The sequence below is a fragment of the Pleurodeles waltl genome, chromosome 9 (assembly GCF_031143425.1).
Source record: "Pleurodeles waltl isolate 20211129_DDA chromosome 9, aPleWal1.hap1.20221129, whole genome shotgun sequence".
NCBI lineage: Eukaryota > Metazoa > Chordata > Amphibia > Caudata > Salamandridae > Pleurodeles > Pleurodeles waltl.
Genome location: NC_090448.1, coordinates 634713717 through 634730934, shown reverse-complemented (window position 1 = coordinate 634730934; position 17218 = coordinate 634713717). Strand labels below are relative to the sequence as shown.

At 44.5% G+C, this 17218-nt stretch overlaps 1 protein-coding gene across 3 annotated transcripts in view; it reads right to left on the bottom strand.

The window, feature by feature from the left end:
* GNG8 (G protein subunit gamma 8) overlaps positions 1–17218 on the bottom strand; it is a 109358-nt gene that overhangs the window by 62694 nt on the left and 29446 nt on the right. For 2 of the 3 annotated variants that reach the window (XM_069207673.1, XM_069207671.1), the window contains exon 2: positions 10268–10389. The gene's annotated coding sequence lies outside the window, so the exon portion shown is untranslated. Of the gene's footprint in view, positions 1–10267; positions 10470–17218 lie in introns of all 3 variants that reach the window. The other variant, XM_069207672.1, reaches the window with a different exon arrangement.

Genomic DNA, 17218 nt, shown 5'->3' with positions numbered 1-17218 from the left:
ACATTTAATGTACTTAGTTACAATTAGCATGACTAAAGGTCTTAATTCTGAAATGCATTTTTGTTTGTTTAGTTTGTTCTTTCTCTGCAGGTGTGTTTCAATGCTTCGGTAACTAGAGGAAAGGAGTATAAATTGTGTTAGTTTCACTGATAGTAAGGTTTGAGAATCTTGGCATAAATGTGAAGATTTAACGAGCAGCTGAAGTCTCCTATTCATCATGCACCAGTAATGTGAGTTTTCCAAGGTTGCAGAGACTGTTCCAGTTCCGTGGGATGAGAAACCTGGGTGATGTTACAATTTACAAGACAGGCTCAAAGATCATTGGTCCCTGGAGGGGAGAGAGAGATAACATTCATGGTGGAGGTTCTGTTTGTTTTAATTCATGTTTAAGCTGTGGGAAGTTAAGGCAGATTCCCTTAGACTTCAAGGGGTACAGACCTCTCTGATTCCCTTATTCTTGCAAGTGTGAAGCTTTATGTTAAACACTTATTCCTATTTGAATGACTTCTACTGAAGTATTCACTATGCTGACACCTTCTCGCATTCCTAAATTGCCTTAAGCCTTTATTCTAATCACCCTAAGATTTATTTCAGAGCCATTCTCATTCCTTACTTAGAACTCTGACTAGATGCCTTTAGAATGAGTTCATGTTCAAGAGAGAAAACAGGAGTTTCTTTATGGAACATCTATTTCTAATTCTTGGCGTCTATATTGCAATGATTATAATTGCTCTGTATCTTAATCTATTGCAATTGAAATATTTCTGATATTTCTGTTTGCCAGCTGCAATTCTGTATTTCTTCAATACTTTAATGACATGCATATATATTCATATAGATTATTGATTGGGAATAAATCAACTTAACATCAAGTAGTTATTACTGGTCCTTATTGTAGGATCACATGGCTTCATGGAAAATTAAATTGTTTATTATTGTAACTCTCTTCTGTATCTCCACCAATGTAAAAAGCTCCATCAGATGAGAGTGTAAAATCACGGCCCTGCACGCTCTCAATAATACCTAATTATTTAGTACTTTTTGCACATGTTAACACTCTCTGGGTAAAGGTTTCATCTCATCGGTATCAGTTTAACACCCAAATGCAGCAATAGGTAACTAAGGGGCATATTTATAATGCCCTAGCACCATCTTGCGCCACATTCACGTAATTATTTTTGATGTTAATGTGTCCCAACGAGGCCGAAATCCCAGCACCATATTTACAGAGTGGCACAATGCATGCATTGCATCACTCTGTAACCCTTTTCACTACATTATGCCTGCGTCAGGCATAATGTATGCAAAGGGGGCATCCCCTGTTAGTGGAGCTGGAAAAATACATACGGAAATCTATGATATTTCCTTGCGCCATTTTTTATAGCACTTTTAATGCCTGGTGAAGAGCTATATTTTGGTGGTACCCCTGCAGAGTACATCAATAGCTTTATGAGAAATTACGCTATTGCCCCCTACCCTGCGCCATGGTGCGCTGTATTTTAAACACGGCGCACACATGGTGGTGGTAGGGGAGTGCTAAGGGGCGCAGGGAAAGTGGCACTGCACTCAGTACACTGCCACTTTCCTTAAATCTGCCCATGTTTACGAGTCAACCATTCCAATAGTCTTTCACTGCCTGGCAACACATTGCTGTGATTTTGGTAACTTATGACCCATTTGAGCAAAAACTGTTTTTTAAATTTTGTTTAACCCTTTGGCAGCCAAGGACGTAATGGTTACGTCCTTGGCTGCCGCGCTGAGGCGCCAAGGACATAACCGTTATGTCCTTGGCCTGGCTCACGGGGGAGCGCTAGCGCTTCCCCCATGAGCCTCTGCAGGGATGAAAGTGGAATCACACCCCTTCAACCCCCACCCCCCGTGGCGTCTGATGATGCTTTTGCATTTCTCCTCTGATCACATAGAGGGGCCGAGAAAGGCATTGCGATCGGGCAGCAGAAATGCCCACTAGACACCAGGGAGTTTGTGTTTTTTTTAGGTATTGACATGAGGGGAGCGGCACCTTGGGCAAGGGCCGCCCCCAGGGGGCCACATTATTTTTAGGCCATTTCGCCCCCCCCCCCCGAGGCAGATAGGCCTAATTTAATTAGGCCGATCTGCCCCCGGGGGGGAGCAAAAACCCCCTAGACACCAGGGATAATTCTTTTTTGTTTATATATATTTTTGTTATATGTGGGGTGTGACCCCTGGGGTCAAAGTTTCTTTTAGGCCATTTCTGCCCCCCTTGGGGGCAGATCAGCCTATTTGTTTTAGGCCAATCTGCCCCCAAGGGGGTCAGAAACCACTAGACATCAGGATTATTTTTTTATGTTATTGAATGAGGGGCGCGGTCCCTTGGGGAAGGGACGCTCTCCTGGGGGGGGGGGGGGATTATTTTTAGGCCTTTTCTTCCCCCCGGGGGAGGATCGGCCTATTATAATTAGGCCTATCTGCCCCCAGGGGGTAGAAACTCCTAGACACCAGGAATATATATATATTTTTTTCTTTACTTTTGTTTTTTATATATATATGGAGCGCAAGCCCTTAGGCAAGGGTCGCTCCCCTGGGGGCAAATTGTATTTAGGCCATTTCTGCCCCCCTTGGTGGCAGATTGGCCTATTTGTATTAGGCCAATCTGCCCCGAAGAGGGCCATAAACTACTAGACACCAGGGATTTTTTTTTTGTCTGTTTTGCGTGAGGGGAGTGACTCCTTAGGCAAGGGTCGCTCCCCTGGGGGGGACAAATTTGTTGTAGGCCATTTCTGTCCCCCCTCGGGGCAGATTGACCTAATGTAATTAGGCTGATCTGCCTCCATGGGGGGCAGAAAACCCTAGACACCAGGGATTTTTTTTGGTTTATTTTATTTTTTTATATGTTGGGAGCGACCCCTTAGGCAAGGGTTGCTGCCCCTTGGGGGCAAATTGTCTTTAGGCCATATCTGCCCCCCTCGGGGGCAGATCGGCCTATTTTTGTCAGGCCAATCTGCCCCCAAGGGGGGGAACAAACCACTAGACACCAGGGATTTTTATTTTTTTGCATCTGTTTCACACAAGGGGAGCGACCCCATAGGCAAGGGTCGTTCCCCTGGGGGTAAAATTTATTTTAGGCCATCTCTGACCTCCTTGGGGGCCGATCAGTCTATTTTTATTATACTGATCTGCCCCCAAGGGAGGCAGAAACCACTAGGCACCAGGATTTTTTCTTTTTGTGCCAATTTCTCGCAAGGGGAGCGACCCCTTAGGCGAGGGTTGCTCCCCTTGGGGGGGGGGATTATTTTAGGCCATTTCTGCTCCCCTTGGGGGCAGATCAGCCTATTTCGATTAGGCTGATCTGCCCCCGGTGGGGCAGAAACCCCTTAGGCACCAGGGATTGATGTGTGTGTATGTGTGTGTTTTGTTTGGGGGGCAGCCCCTTGGGCAACAGTCGGTCCCCATGGGGGCACATTAGTGTTGGCCATACCTGCCCCTCTAGAGGGCAGAACGGCCTATTTTTGGAAGACGCATCTGCCCCCAAGGGGGGCAGATAGCCCACCAGAGACCAAGGAAGATTTTTTTCCAAAATAAGAGGGTGGGGGTATGGCCAAACCCCACCACAAATAAATGGGGCCAAAGTTGCTCTGCCCACTAGTGGGCAGATGGGACAATTACCCCCGATCTACACCCTGGCGGGGGTCACAAAGTCTACTATATGCCAGGTAATATAAAAACAAACAAAACATAGTGGGGTGGTGGCTACAAACTGTTATGGGCCAGGTTATGCCCCCACCCCAACTGAAGGGGGTAACAGTCTTTCAGCTCTCCCCCCGGAACCTAAAACATCTTATCCCATGGCAAGTAAGAGGGCATTTGATTACTTTGGGTTTTGGTTTTACATTAGGGTCATGAGAGCTTGGCTTACTCTCAAAATTGTCCCACTTGGAATGGTGAGGGCTGCACTTTGTGGGCTTTGGGACGCTGACATGTAGAAAAATCCACAAGACCTAGACACATCTGGAAACAAACATCTGGGTGATACCAGGGTGGTGTGCTTCACATGCACTACGCACCATTTTTACCCAAAATGCCCTGCAGACCTCCAACTTTGCTGGAAATCACACATTTTTGTGATGGAACCTTCCGGAATCTGCAGGAATCCACAAAATTCCTACCACCAAGCATTGTCTTATCTATACCGATAAAAATTCTGCTGCACTTGTCAGCCTAAAAATGATTTTTTTCTAACTGCCCTTTTGGACCCGCTTCGGTTCCCCCCTCAATTTTGACATGTTTTTGGCTCTTCCCTGTCACAGGCGCTTGGCCCACCTTCACAAGTGAGGTATCATTTTTACCAGGAGACTGAGGGGAACGTTGGGTGGTAGGAAATTTGTCCTGGTGTGGTGATCCCACACAGGGATGTTAGAAAAACTTAATTTTTTTTAGCTAAATTTGAGGTTCGCTGAGGATTCTGGATAAGAAAACACTGTGGTATCCACGCAAGTCACACCTCCCTGGATTCCCTCTGTGTCAAGTTTTCAGAAATGTCTGGGTTTGTTAGGTTTCCCTAGATGGCTGCTGAGCCCAGGACCAAAAACGCAGGTAGTCCCCACCCCCGCAAAAACAGGTAGTTTTGTAATTGATAATTTTGATGTGTTCAGATAGTGTTTTGGGGCATTTCCTTTCGCAGGCAATAGGCCTACCCACACAAGTGAGGTACCATTTTTATTGAGAGACTTGGGGGAATGCTTGGTGGAAGGGAATTTGTGGCTCCTCTCAGATTCCAGAACTTTCTCTCACAGAAATGTGAGGAAAAAGTGTTTTTTTGGCCAAAGTTTTAGGTTTGCAAAGGATTCTGGGTAACAGAACCTGGATAGAGCCCCACAAGTCACCTGGTGTCCAGTTTTCAAAAATGTGCGTGTTTGGTAGGTATCCCTAGGTGCCGGCTGACCTAGAGGCCAAAATCTACAGCTAGTCACTTTGCAAAAAACACATCAGATTTAAATGTGAAAATGTGATGTGTCCATGTTGAGTTTCCTGTCGCGAGCATTAGGCCTACCCACCCAAGTGAGGTACCATTTTTATTGGGAGACTTGGAGGGAACACAGAATACCAAAACAAGTGTTATTGCCCCTTGTCTTTCTCTACATTTTGTCCTTCCAAATGTAAGACAGTGTGTAAAAAAGACATTTATTTGAGAAATGTCCTGTAATTCACATGCTGGTATGGGCACCCCGGAATTCAGAGATGTGCAAATAACCACTGCTTCTCAACACCTTATTTTGTGCCCATTTGGGAAATACAAAGGTTTTCTTGGTACCTATTTTTCACTTTTTATACTTCAGCAAATGAATTGCTGTATACCCGGTGTTGAATAAAAACCCATTGCAAGGTGCAGCTCATTTATTGGCTCTTGGTACCTAGGGTTCTTGATGAACCTACAAGCCCCATATATCCCCGCAACCAGAAGAGTACAGCAGACGTAACGGTATATTGCTTTCAAAAGACTGACATCACAGGAAAAAAGTTACAGAGTAAAACGTGGAGAAAATTTGATGTTTTTTTCACCTCAATTTCAATATTTCTTTATTTCAGATGTTATTTTCTGTAGGAAATCCTTGTAGGATCTACAGAAATTACCCCTTTCTGAATTCAGAATTTTGTCTACTTTTCAGAAATGTTTAGCTTTCTGGGATCCAGCATTGGTTTCATAACCATTTCTGTCACTAACTGGAAGGAGGCTGAAAGCACAAACAAATAGTAAAAATGGGATATGTCCCACTAAAATGCCAAAATTGTGTTGAAAAATTGTGTTTTCCGATTCAAGTATTCCTGTTCCTGAAAGCTAGGAAGATGGTAATTTTAGAACCGCAAACCATTTGTTGATGCTGTTTTCAGGGGAAAAAACAACAAGCCTTCTTCTGCAGCCCTTTTTTCCCATTTTTTTTTTTTTTAAATAAAATTTCGCTGTACTTTGGATAATTTCTTGGTCTCCTTCAGGGGAACCCACAAAGTCTGGGTATCTCTAGAATTCCTAGGACATTGGAAAAAAGGACGCAAATTTGGCATGGGTAACTTATGTGGACAAAAAGTTGTGAGGGACTAAGCACGAGCTGCCCCATACAGCCAAAAAAGGCTTTGCACCTGAGGGGGAAAGGGCCTGTCAGTTAAGGGGTTAAACCTGCAAATTATGCAGCATATGATGGATAATGTGGCAAATGCGTCAGGTCCACAATTATAGATGGCCGAAGAATTGCCCAGTTGCTGTGGCCCTGACAAAAGCTTAGAACTTGATTCGTCTGGACCCCGATTGACTATGCAATGCCATGTGAATGAATTCTAGTGGACGAAGTGATGTCATTTGTGTTTTGTTCAGAATAGTTAACTCTTTCAACAGCTAGAGAATCTTACAGTTGTGGCAGCTAAATTTATGTCATATTTATACCTGACTCACAAAACGTAAATTCTACTACATTTGCATAAAACAAACGGCAATAGAAGTGTTTAATGTAAATCGAGAATTGTAAGAAAAGATCGTTGGTTGCGTTAGGTGTCAGAACTGTTCACATGCTTTCTAAGGCATACAGTTTCACAGATCTCTAGTCCAGGTTTCATACATCTTGTGTGCAAACCAACATTTTTTCAGCCTCTTCTCCCACACACTGGCATCTACAACAACACGGGAGGCTGGCTTTACTTGTCTACCGCCCACTGCCTTTTGACTGGAGAATTAGAAACGCCAGTAACTCCTCATACAGTCATGTCACTGGTGCAGCACAGTCAGTACTCCATTATAAAACCGAGTAGTCAAGGGTTATCCTATAAGGTTTAAGTGCTAAAGAAATCAACTAAACAAACAACTCCCCATATACTCTCCTCCCGCTTTTCTCTCTTCTGTGTCCCTTTTTGTCACATTCTTCTCTCCTTTTTCTCATTTTCGTCTGCTTTTTTACATGCTACTCTGCCACTTCCGACCACTCCTCTGTGCCTTTTCCTGTGTCTCTGTGTCCCTCTCACTCATATTTGTCCTTCTCTCTCGTTTTGCACCAATCCTTCTCTGTCTGTTGCTCCATCTCCGACTGTCCAAGCTTGTCCCATCTCTCTTTTGGTTACTTATCACCCTATTCTCTCCTTGTACCTCATACATTTCTCATTTTGAACCCCCGATCTGTGTTCCTACATGCTTCTGTTTTTCTGTACTTCCCACTCTCCTCTTTCTTACACTCCCTCTCGTAGTGCCTATCGCCCTACGTCTCATTCTCTCTCCTGTCCCTTATTCCACTTTCCTCTGTTCATTCTTCTGCCTGGAGTTTCATCCACCGCTTCAGCCATCTTTGCTCTCCTTTTGTCCCTAGATATCACTTTTCTGTGTCTTTGCTCTCCCTGTGCCCTGACTTGTTACGCTTGTGTGTCTTTACTCTCTCAGTGTCTTTACAGATCACTCCTTTGTATCTTTGGCTCTCCATGTGCCCTCACATATCACTCATGTGTTTCTTTGTCTCTCCTTGTGCCCTTATAAATCTCTCCTCTGTGTGTTTGCTCTTCCTGTGCCCTTACATATCACTCTTGTGTGTCTTTCCTCTCCCTGTGTCCTTACGTATCACTCCTCTGTGTCTTTGCATCCCCATGTGCCCTCCCATGTCACATATATGTGCATTACCTGTTCCCTGTACCGTTCCCTCCTGTCCCCTGTGCCTTTATCCACCACTCCAAGATAACTCTTCACTTCACTTCAAGATAACTCTGTACCCCCTTCTCCATCAGTCGTTGTGCCTTTCCCTCTCCCAGTGCCCGTGTCTGTTTCACATTTGCCTTTAACTCTAGCTCGTGATCATTTCTCCTGTGTCCCTTGCTCCATTTGGGACCTTGTAATACTCTCATCGGTGCCCTTCCTCTCCCTGCGCAGTCATACATCTCTCGAGAAAAGAAAACTTAAAAAAAACATCATACTAAGGGACCTGGAGGGCTATCTGTAACACCAGCCAAAATACAGCCATATCCCACCACACATCCTTGAACCACCTCCTTGATCACACCATGTGTCCTGCATCCTAGGACCCCTCTCATCTGTCACACACGGCAAAAAAACACTTTCCACATAGGATCACAACAAATACAACACTTCCTACCATTGTTCCCCTAAGAGTAGCATGCTACCCATGTGAAAATGTGGTATCAAACCCTGCAACGGGATATGAAGTGCTATGTAAATTACACAATGCAGTACTACCTTTGCTCTTCCTGTCCATTACTTACCCTTCTCTCCACTGCTTCCTTCCCTCTCACTGTGTTGACGCGTGCCTCTTTGTCATTTTGTCTCTCCAGCCTATCCTTCCTCTCTTGCCCTCTCATCTCTCTCCTTCAACTCCCCTTCCTCCACCCTTCTTCAGTCTTCTCTATTCACCCCTCTTTCCCTGTCCAATTCTTGATGTCACTTATGCCTCACTTTTATCCTTCTCTCTCAGTGCTCCATGGCGGTCTCCGTTTCACGCTACCTTTTTTGTTTCTTCTCTCTTTCTCGGCCTCTATACGCTCTCCTCTTGGTCTTTTCCACTGACCCCCTTCCTAGTCTTTATTCCCTATTTTGTTTCCTATGTCACTTTTACCTCTTCCAGTAGTGTAGCTCTTTTGTTCAAGATGCTAGTCCCCTCTAAACAATGTATTTAAGTGTAAGTAGTGTGGGTACAAGTGCTTTCAGTCAGGTAATGTGAAGTGTCTGTTGGATTTCACATGGGATTTTTACTTGTACACACTGACAAAAACACACACTCTCTCGTCTATGTTTTGTTTCTTTCCACTGCCCCCTCAGATCCCCTCATGTCATGCTTCTCATATAATGTCTTTTAACAAGATTTCCCAGTGTGATTGTTGAGAAATCTGGAACTAACACTGCCCCAATAATACTGACCAAGCTACTCCCCTGTGCTCTCCAAATGTAACTCTTATCTGCTCTCATACACTCTTCCCCTCTTGTTCTGCTATATTTGCATTCTTCCAGTCTGCATCTCTCTCTCTCTCTCTCTCACTGTCTACTAGTTTGTCCTCTCTGCCCTCTTACTCTATTCATCTGTCTCACCTCTCTGGGTGCCCGATTCACAAAGGTAAACTTAGACCTTTGGTCTAAGTTTAGACAAAAAGTGTAAGTTTACGACTTTTCCATATTCACAAAGGTAAGTTACGAGTAATATCTCTACGTCCAAACTCGGTGCGGAGTCTCCGCTCTTGGGCGGAATCTCTGCATCCGGGCAGAGATCCGCCCCAAGTGCCAAGGTTTCATTCCGGGTGCGTACACTACACCCTGGGTGTGGAGATTACACTCCATACACTGAGTAGAATCTCCGCACTTTGGGCGGACATAAATATGTACTCGGAACTTCTCTTTGTGAATACCGAAAAGTAATAAACTTAGACTTTTGGTCTGAACTTAGACCAAATGTCTTACCTTTGTGAATCGTGTAACTCTGTGGAGCTCTGACTCACGCGCGCTTCTTCCCACACAAGTGGTTAGTCGCCTATAGTCCACTGCGTCACAGTCACAGGGGCACTGCACTCGGCGCCATAAACTCATATAATACTCTTTCAAAGAACGGTTCAACACCATTCACTTAAAACCCTACCGACAATTTCCACCGAGGGAGACACTACACCAGGAACGATAGCAATAGGCTCTTAAGACGCAGAGACTTATAATATCTCACATACAGCAACACAAAGGTGACACACTCACAACGACTCAATATCACTCGGTGCAGAAAAACCGCACCGAGTATTAACTAGCATATTACTTCCTCACAAACACTCAGCTTCCGCGCTGTAAATCCACATGCTGCCTCCTCGCTCGGACATAGCGCACAAAATCCCCATCGCCAGAGCACTCATTCGAGGGCCCGTGTCCGTACGTGAGGATCTCACCCAGTTCGCGTTTTTATCTTTGTATTCTGGGACTGGTGGTCCTGTATCTCGAATTAAACCGGGGCTACCAGTCCCAGAATGAAAAGGACTAAACAGGAGCAGGCACGCAGGGAGAAGTGTGAGGGATGCGAGACGTGCAGACAGAACAAGAGGCGGGAGAGAGACAGGAGAATGACGAGAATGCCAAACAGACCAACAAAAGGATTCAGATGGGCAAGATGATGCTCAGACCGAGAAGCCGAAACAAACAGGCTGACGTTGAAACAAACAAGTAGATGTGGAGACAGACACATAGAAAAATGCAGAATAAAAAGTACAGACAGACGCGCGTTGAGGCAGGCACGAGGAAGATGGAGAGCGGATGCCATGGATATCTTAGTCTCACCCGGTTTGAAGGCAGCGGCTTCTCCAGAATGTTGAAGAGATGTGCTGAGTAGAAGCAGCAGGCTCAGACTTCGCCACCTGTTGCTCCGAGTCTCATGGTAAAGTTTTTTTTGTTCACGGCATCTGTGAGCAGAGCATCCCTTTAGACCCTTGAGACATGCAGAGCCCCTCCCCTCGCAGCAGGTCTGGGCTCAGCTGTCTCCCTGTCAGGAGTCACACGGCGATTACAACATTATGCAAAGGGCACAGATACGCAGAACAATAGCTGTACGCATGACAAGCACGCGCTAATCAATACAAAACAAAGGCACACACAAACAGATATACTCACAGGCACAAAGGCAAAAACACACGAATACAAACTTGGACAAACACATACACTGGGACTGCCCCACACAGAAAACAAGACAACAGAGGAGCGGACTAAGAAATAAACATACAAACTTGCACAAAAGACAAAAACGGAACTAGGGTCTCTCACAGAGACAAACAATCGGATGCAATCAAATAAACACACATACAAAACACCCAAATACAATTTAAAATATCCATGCAGATAACCGCAGAGGCAACACACACCCACAAGTATAATTAGGAGTATACTAATGGGCAAAAGATAGAGACACACACAGCCAACACAACTGCAGCGAAACACACAATTATCACAACACATACATAGAAACACGGTGGCAAGCACACAGAGGACAGACACTTGTGGATCAGTGCAAATCATTACGAACATACACGAAGAAAGAAGCACGAGCATGTGTAAATATACAGACAAACACAAATAGGGATACACAGTGGCATAAACACATGGGGATACAGCTATTCATGGTGATACACCAACATGGGAGTGATTGAAATGTTGGTGGATGTACGGTGTGAGAAAGTGGTTTATTAGTTGAAGTGGCAGGTAATCCTCTTCAAATAATAATAGCACTATTCTTAACAAGGTTCACTTAGGTCTCAATAATTTAAACACAGCTCAAGCCTTGGTAGGTGTAGCACAGAGCAGACAGGCTTAGCTTATGTGAAAACTATCAGTTCCAAAACAGTTAACAAGTAAAAATCACAGCATAAAAAAAAACCACTCCAATTTATAAAAAAAGAAATATTTTAATTAAAAAAATAGACATCAAATCAACAAAAATCTGATGTAAGGAACCAGAGTAACAATTTTTCAAAGTTTTAGATGTTTCTGGCATCAAAAGCATAAATTGCAAACAACGGGTATATGGTCGCATTAGATAGGGACAAAGTCATAAGTTAAGAGTGACATTAATGGAGCGCGGGTCAGATACGGAAATTAGGTCCAGTCCTACGGAAGGTTGTACCTTCTGATTTAGTCCTCAAAATGGAAGATCTTCAGCAGGGCAAGGCAGGAGGTGGCGACCAAGATGGGTTTCAAGAGGCCGGATAGCTGTCGAACGAAGTGGTGATAAAACCAGTGACTTTTGGCAAGAAATTTGTGCCAGAGAAAAGTCCCTCTGCAGTCAGCTATGTTTGGTGCCTATGCTGGGTGAAGATTTCTGTCTTTGGACTTGGAAAGTTTTTTGAAAGAAGCAGGTCAAACCAGCAAGTTGAGTCTGATCGATAGTTTGACCTTGGTGGCTGCGGCTAGGTGGTGGTCCGGTAGTAGCTGCTGGTTCTTTTGCAAAATATCCTTGAAAAAGTTTTTAAGTTCTAGTTTTTAGTGTTAGGCAGGAGAAGTACATTCTGACACTCATCCAAAGGCCTTAGGACCCTCGGGGCACCATTTGGCGGTAAGGACTTACTCTAGGCAAAGCCACCAGCAGGTTCAAGGGAAACTCCAGTTCAAACTGGTCAGCTGGACTCTTAAAGAAGATCGCAACTCCAGTTCAAACTGGTCAGCTGGACTCTTAAAGAAGATGGGCTTAACATGAAGCTAGCCAACTAGTCTTTGGAGTCCAGTCTTCTGTTCTTGGTTCAAGTGGGTGCAGGTCCAGCCCTTGGGTGTTCTCTCACAGGTTACAGTAGGTGCAGGCCTCTTTCTGAAGTCCAAAGGGTTCAGCAGGTGCTGCCTGTATTCTGTTTCCCTCAGGTCCAGTAATGTTTAGAAGAGTGTACAGGTGGTGCAAATTTTATGCCTAGTGCCAACCTGCCAGTTGGAGAAACTCCTGGTCACTCACTAAACAATGAAGAAGAACTTTCTACAGTGCACCTACCCACTTTTGAAACACTTCCTGTGTGTTTTACTATAGATTATATTGCAGTGCCCCTCTCGAACTGAAACAAATATGGTAAAACCTTTCTTCTCTTGTGCAGAGCTCTGGGCATATCCACAAGGTGTGTCCGAGGGAAATGGCAAACTCTGCTTGTAGACCGGTTCTGGTTTTTTCTCCACTGAGATAGGTGCCTGGTAGACCTGACAGCCTTAGGGTGGTCACCCCTAACTTTTTGCCTGCCTCCCTCCACTTTTTGGATATTGTTTTTGCTGTTTTTAAGACTCTGCACACTTTACCACTGCTAACCAGTGCTAAAGTGCAGATGCTCTCTCCCTTTAAACATGATAACATTGGATCATACCCAACTGGAATATTTAATTTACTTATAAATCATGGTAAAGTGCACTATATGTGCCCAGGACCTGTAGATGAAATGCTACTAGTGGGCATGCAGCACTGATTGTGCCACCCACGTAAGTAGCTCGTTAACCATGTCTCAGGCCTGCCATTGCAAGGCCTTTGCGTGCAGTTTCACAGCCAATTCGACTTGGCATTGAAAAATACTTGCAAAGGCTAAAACATCCCTTTTTCAACATATGTCACCCATAAGGTATGCCTTAGGTAACCCATAGGACAGGGTGCTGTGTAGGCAAAAGGCAGGACATTTACCTGTGTAATTTACATGTCCTGGGAGTGTAAAACTCTAAATTCGTTTTTACACTGCTGTGAGGCCTACTCCTTTCATAGGCTTACATTGGGGCTACCCTCATATACTGTATGAGTGGTAGCTGCTGATCTGAAAGGAGTAGGAAGGTCATATTTAGTATGGCCAGAATGGTAATTCAAAATCCTGCTTACTGGTAAGGTTGGATTTAATATTACTAATTTAGAAATGCCACTTTTAGAACATGAGCATTTCTCTGCACTTAAATACGTCTGTGCCTTACAATCCACATCTGGCTGGGTTCAGTTGACAGCTCCCTTGTGCATTCACTCAGACAAACCCCAAACACAGGATGCTCAGCCTCACTTGCATACATCTGCATTTTGAATGGGTCTTCCTGGGCTGGGAGGCTGGAGGGCCTGACAATTACATGCCAAAGGACAGTAGGCTGCCCCCACACAAAGTACTTCCACATCCCCTACTGGGACCCTGGCAGACAGCTTTGAACTGAAAGCGGACCTTGTGCACTTCTAAGCCACTCTTTGAAGTCTCCCCCACTTCAAAGGCACATTTGGGTATTTAAACAGGGCCTCTGCCCCTACCAACTCAGACACTTCCTGGAGAAGATAACCAGAATCTGCAACCTGCCAAGAAGAACAGCCTGGCTGCCCAAAGGACTCCCCTGACTGCTTTCTGTGAAGGACTGCTGCCTTGCTGTTGCCCTGCTGCCTTGCTGCCCTCTGGCTGTGGTGAGAAGTGAGCTCCAAGGGCTTGGATAGAGCTTGCCTGCTGTTCCTTGAAGTCTCAGGACCAAAAAGACTTAATCTCTGCAAGACGGACTCCTTATGCGGCGAAAATCGACGCATAGCCTGCCAGAAACGAAGCACAGCCTTCATCGCAGTGAAAAATTCACCGCATGCCGAACCGGAATGACGCAGCCCGACTTCACAACGAGAAGATCGACACAGCGCCAGCATAGCGACCGGAAATTCGACGCATGGCCCACTGGATCGACGCACAGCTGAGCCGGAACAACACAGCCTGACTTCCAGAGAGGAATCAATGCAGCGCCTGCTGTGCGGTAGAAATTTCCACGCAACTCCCACCGGATTGATGCAGCCCCTGTGACTTTGTCCTGTCAGCGCCGGAAATCCACACATCGTCCCCGGGGTGTCCAAAAACCAAGCAACCCGAAGAGGATGCACAACCAAGCGTCGGAAATTGACACAAAGCCTTCCCTCCATGAAAACTAAACGACACATTGAAGTGTGCAGCCTGAGAAACACCTCCCTGTTTTCCACGAATCTCCTCCTCTGTGGTTCTTTGCAGAGATTTTGAACGCAAACCAGGTACTTTGCGCTTGCAAGAGACATGTATTGCTCTTAAGAGACTAAAGACACTTTATATTATTTTTACAGTGATACCTCAAAATATACTTATTGCATTTTTATTGTTTTGACCTGCATCTTATCAGATAAATATATATTTTTCTAAACACTGTGTAGTGTATTTATGTGGTGTTCTACTGTGTTATTGCATGAGTTATTGCACAAATACTTTACACATTGCCTTCTAAGTTAAGCCTGACTGCTCAGTGCCAAGCTACCAGAGGCTGGGCACAAGATAATTTGGATTGTGTGTGACTTACCCTGAGTAGAGTGAGGGTCCTTGCTTGGACAGGGGGTAACCTGAATGCCAACCAAAGACCCCATTTCTAACAGTGCCACTCTTGCTACTGGAAGCCACAATAAGCAGGCCATTTCCTCTCCTTGGTTCACAAAAATATTGGGCAGTGAGTCAGCCTGTTAAAGGCTTGAAAGAATATGGAGATCACATTATACTTTGGAGGACATGGATATTTATAAAGCAGCCATTAAGAAATATCACAAGTCCATAAAAGAAGCCAAGATGAAATGTTTTGCTACCAGAACAGAAAAGGAGATAAACGCACCACACAAAATGTTCCAAATTGCTATGGAGTTTATTTGTCCAAGAGCTTGCAGCTCTGATTTCCTGCCTTCTGAAGAGTTATGTGACGATCTGGCTGACTTCTTCACGAAAAGAATAGAAGCCATTGAAGCCTCATTCACCAACAATAAGGAAATCAGCACTGATGGGCAATCATTGCCTGTATCAGCTTTCTCCACAGCATAGTACATGGGTCTTGTTCAAATTAATCATGCTATAGGAATCAGAATTGCTCATTAAGGGTGCCAAGTCTGGTTCCCCTTTGGACCTAAGCCCCTTAGTGATATGGGCAAAGCCTTTAGTAGTGATCATCCTGTTTTTAACTGACTTAAATTATTCCCTGACCCATGCTCAAGCCCCCCGAATCATGGACGTGGGTGATGGTATAACCTTTGTTGAAGAAGGCCTCAGTGGATCAGAAGAACTTGGCCAATTCCAGACCCATTTTATTACTACAAACCTGGGCCAACATTTTAGAAACATTAGTTAATGTACAAATCATGGAATATATATAAAGGGTCAACCTACTTTATTCTTCTCAGTCAGACTTCAGAGCAAGGCATCACACTGAATTTTTCAGAACCCATCAAAATATCAATATGTAAGAGCATGAACGCTGTCTTGATCATGTCGGATCCTTCAGCGGTGTTCAACACTGTGTCACATACATTTTGCTCCAATGTCTGGCGTAGCTGGGTGTTTGTGGTAAGGTGTTACATTAGTTTCAATCCTTCCATCAAAACTGGAAACAGACAGTCACACTGCGTCACTTCAGTTCAGGAGATATGATGCCCAGATATGGGGTTCTGATGGGATGCTCTCTGTGCCCTACTTTGTTTAATACCTATATGATCACATTGATCACGCTTATTGAATCTTTTGGGATCATGGTCTTTGCATATGTGGATGCCACTCAACTGATTTTATCTTAAGATAATAACTCTCTAGGGTCTCTCCCAAGGCCTTGTCCGGACAAATAACAATCTCTTAAAATGTAATGATGACAAAACTAAAATTCTCATATTTGGCAGGAACAACATCTTCTCGGCTGCAGACTCGTGGCCAGAAGGGCTTGCCAAGCCCCCTCCTCCCTAGGAATTTGGGGGTTAAGTTTGATTCAGATCTTTCCTTTTGTTTCCAGTTTTGACATTGGCAGAGTCTTGTTTCGCATGCTTAAAATCACTGAAGAGATTCTTGAATTTCCTGCCTTTAGAGGCTCTGAATATAGTTGTTCAGCTCTTACCACCTCCAGATTGGACAATTCCAGAACTCTTGAAGGTACTCTGTGTTTGATTGCTTGAAGCAACTGCACTGGTTGCCAGAACAGAAACAGATTTCCTTTAACTCTTTGGCTGTAGCTTTCAGAGTTGTCCATTTCACCAGTCCAAAATATCTCTCAGACAGAGTCACCCAATACACCACTCAAAGAACATTAAGATCGACTAACACTAATCTGCTGTATGTACCAAAGTTCTCACTGGCCACCAGAGGAAGCAGATTGTACTCTGTTTTAGTGGAGAAAGTTTAGAATTGGCTTCTGCTTTGTTTTTTAGACTAGAAGAAAACGATATGTTTCCAGGAACATGGCTGTTTTCCTCTTTGTGCCTCTCCCCAGATTTCTGGTTATTTGTTATAGTCACTTTTTGGATGGTGCTAGAACGCCCTTCAGCTAGCAGTGCGCTTTATAAAAACAATTTCATTCATTCATTCATTCATTTGAACAATGTCAAGGGTAGGTTTATGAGTTACATCTGCCTGTGAAAGGGGATGCCCCTTAGAAGCTTGCATTTTGTGGGCTCATCCCCCATCACCCTCCTGTCAGGAGAAGGTCCACCTTCTCCCAGCTAAGATGCTTTTTTCCCCTTTCTTTAAAGCCATTATCATGTCACAGTAGGCTGTCAGATGACTGTTGGGGATTGTTAGAAATGGGCTTTCTGATTGGCTAGGGTATGCACCTCAGCCAGGCAGAACACACCACTCTAGTCGGGGAAAGGGAGTTACACACCCAAGATAACCCCTGCTCACCCCCTAGGTAGCTGGCACAAGCAGTCAGGCTTATTCCACAGGCAATGTGTAAAGTGTTTGCACAACACACACAACACATGTAACACAATAAATACACAACCAAGGA